The sequence below is a fragment of the Nannospalax galili genome, unplaced genomic scaffold, assembly GCF_000622305.1.
Source record: "Nannospalax galili isolate Female #2095 unplaced genomic scaffold, S.galili_v1.0 scaffold5462, whole genome shotgun sequence".
NCBI lineage: Eukaryota > Metazoa > Chordata > Mammalia > Rodentia > Spalacidae > Nannospalax > Nannospalax galili.
Genome location: NW_008348410.1, coordinates 7156 through 10069, shown reverse-complemented (window position 1 = coordinate 10069; position 2914 = coordinate 7156). Strand labels below are relative to the sequence as shown.

General features: G+C 55.3%; 1 pseudogene; it reads right to left on the bottom strand.

The window, feature by feature from the left end:
- Positions 1 to 622: 622 nt before the first annotated feature.
- On the bottom strand, positions 623 to 1924 carry LOC103743842 (annotated as a pseudogene).
- Between the last annotated feature and the right edge of the window lie 990 nt (positions 1925 to 2914).

Sequence of the window (2914 nt, the reverse complement as noted above, 5' to 3'; positions counted from 1 at the left end):
TTGGGGAACTCTATAGAAACCCGTGCACGCCAAGCATCCTTTAAAATGAATGGATGGCCCCATATCCTGAGGACAGGGCAGATCTTTATTAGCCCAGGCTGTCTTCAGGGCATTGGAATGTGCTATTATCTTTTGGGCCAGAAGTTTCTGTTTATACCTTATAAGGCTTTTACATGTCCAGGACTTGCTTAATCTATAGCTTCCCGGTGGGTGGGTGAGGGGGGTGGAGCTTAGCAACTGGAAGTTTACAACATGCCTGGGCTTGTCCAGGCTTGTCTGAAGAAGCTAGCCAAGATGGAGTCAGTACATTCTGACGCCTCAGTAAACATTTCAAAGTGTCTGAACCCAGCACTGTCCAAAAAAGAAAAGGAAAAAAAGTAATCTTTGTATTGGAAATATCCAAAGGAAACAAAAGTATGGCAATGGTGTGATGGACTGGCAGGCAGCAGGTTCAGTGTCTCTAAAAGACAGGGTCTGGGCTGGGGATGTGCCTCAGCGGCAGAGTCCCTACCTAGCATCCATGAGGCCCTGGGTTCAATCCCAAGAACCTCAAAGGAAAAGAAAATAAAGAACAAAAGAAAATTGAGAACTTATTATCATCTAGAAATACATTTATTTCCAGTAACAGAGAACTGGCAATCCTAAATCAATCAAAATTGGCCAAAGGCAATGATCAACCAGGCCCCTTCCACCCGATCTGGCTCGGTGGGAGCTAAGCACCCCCAGGCCAGGAGGCTGCGACCCTCCCTCTTTGTCCACCTGCCCCCGAGAGCACTGTCCAGCTGGCAGGGCTCCCTGCCAAGGGAGGGGACAGGCCTGAAGCTGAAGACGCGCAGGCCCTTGGGAGACCGGGACGGGTTTCTTCCTCATTTTGAAGGCTTCACCTGTGTCCCATCATGTCCCAGAGCTGAAGCACTTCAGGCATGTAGGCCACTCGAGGCGGTGGCCTCCCCAGGGGGCGAGGTCGAGGTGGGCTAAGTGGTGCTGGACCTGCTTGACCCAGAGGTGGAGCAGAGTTACCACTTCGGCAGCTCCTCTCAAACCAAGTCCTTCCGGCTCTGCACAGCCAGAGAGACCCAGCTGCAGGCCCCCTTTCTACTGCAGCTGGGAAGCCCAGCTACCGGTTCCGGATTTCCTGGTGGTTTTTGGGAACGGCCACATATCTCAGCTTCTTGATGATGGAGGGCCAGCCCAGCAGCCGCTGGTCCCACATGTACTCTGGAGACAGCACCTTCGTGGGCTTGTGATATAACAGGTACTTGTTGAGATGGCTTTCGTCATGCCACACGGCCTCGATGCCGTTGGCCTGGTCTACCACCATGGCCTGGTGACAGGCCTTAGTGAGCTTGCTCACCTCCACCACGGACCCCCCAAAGAAGGCCCCCATGTAGTAAAAGTCACCGTTGTCCCAGGGGATGTAGGCTTGGGACTGGGGCCGGCGCTCGTAGGTGAAGGCCTTGCGCCCACTGCGGTAGAAGACCGGATGCAGGGTGCCGAAGAGCGCAGACAGGATCTCCACACCCACGTGGTCCTGGAACTTCATGTCCACATCCACACACACCAGGTAATCCACCTCCTGCAGGAAGCGCTGCTCTGAGAAGTGGCTGATCATCTCCATGCGGTGCATGGACACGTCTTGCCAGCGCGTGTAATTGCGTACAGATAAGACCACCAGCTGCCGGTTGGCTCCCAGGGGCACCTGCGGCACGTCAGCCGGCCGGTCAGTGAAGACGTAGTATGTGACCCTGTGTCCTACCATAAAGTGCTGCTCTGCCGTCTCCAGGAACAGCTTCAGAAAGACCACGTACCTGTCGGGAGGACAGAAGGAGGGGGAGGGGCTCAGCTGCAGCCGGATCAGGACCCACCAGGGCCCAGGGTACATGAGCCACAGCCTCCTGAAGGCTGGAAGCAGCATCACCCCCATTTTCCAGCAGTCGGGTACCTCACTTCACCCTCCTCTGCTGCAGACGGGTAACATGGGCAGCACATCTTAAAATGAGTACCAGGGTAGATCCCCTCAGGTACCACCCCCCCACCCAAGCAGGCCACCTCTCCATAGGTTTATCCCCCTGCCTATAAAAATGACAGTACCATCCTGACACATCCCCCACCTCACACCCCTGCCCTGGCCAGAGTGGAGCCTGAGCCCACAGGGCTCCCCTTTCTAAGGCTGACAGAGCACAGAGTGGTCCGAGATCCCCGATGGTCTAGTACCCACACCTCCGCTTTGTTGAGCTCTCTGGTGCTCTGTCTTAGGAAAGAGTCTTGATACTGTCCTCTGTCAGAGGCGTAAGGATGTCTTAGGCACAAGGCCCTGGGTAAACCACTTATGTCCCTGAGTCCTGTGAACTCCATCAGAGCAAGAATCAGGTCTCTCAGGGAGGACAGGTAAGGGGAGACAGGCATCCCAGAAACAAGGGCACGTAAGGACCTACCCAAGACCAACTATGTCACCTCCAAGCCCACAAGTGTTTGCCTGCTTCAGATGGCTGGCCAGCCACCAAGGCCATGCACCTCCACCATTCCCTGAGTCCTGTGAACTCCATCAGAGCAAGAATCAGGTCTCTCAGGGAGGGCAGGTAAGGGGAGACAGGCATCCCAGGAACAAGGGCACGTAAGGACCTACCCAAGACCAACTATGTCATCTCCAAGACCACAAGTGTTTGCCTGCTTCAGATGGCTGGCCAGCCACCAAGGCCATGCACCTCCACCATGGGGACAGGGATCCCCATCGTTTGGCAGGTGTGCCAGGCCCCACCCCTCCGTGTCAGAAGCAGATGTGTGGTTGCTTTCCCTGTGCCTGCCTCACACCTGGACCTTCTGTAGATCCCTCAAGGGGACACATCTCATGGGACAATGTGGTAAAAGAGCCCAGGTAGGGTAGGAAGCACCCAAGTACAGGCCAGTCACTGCA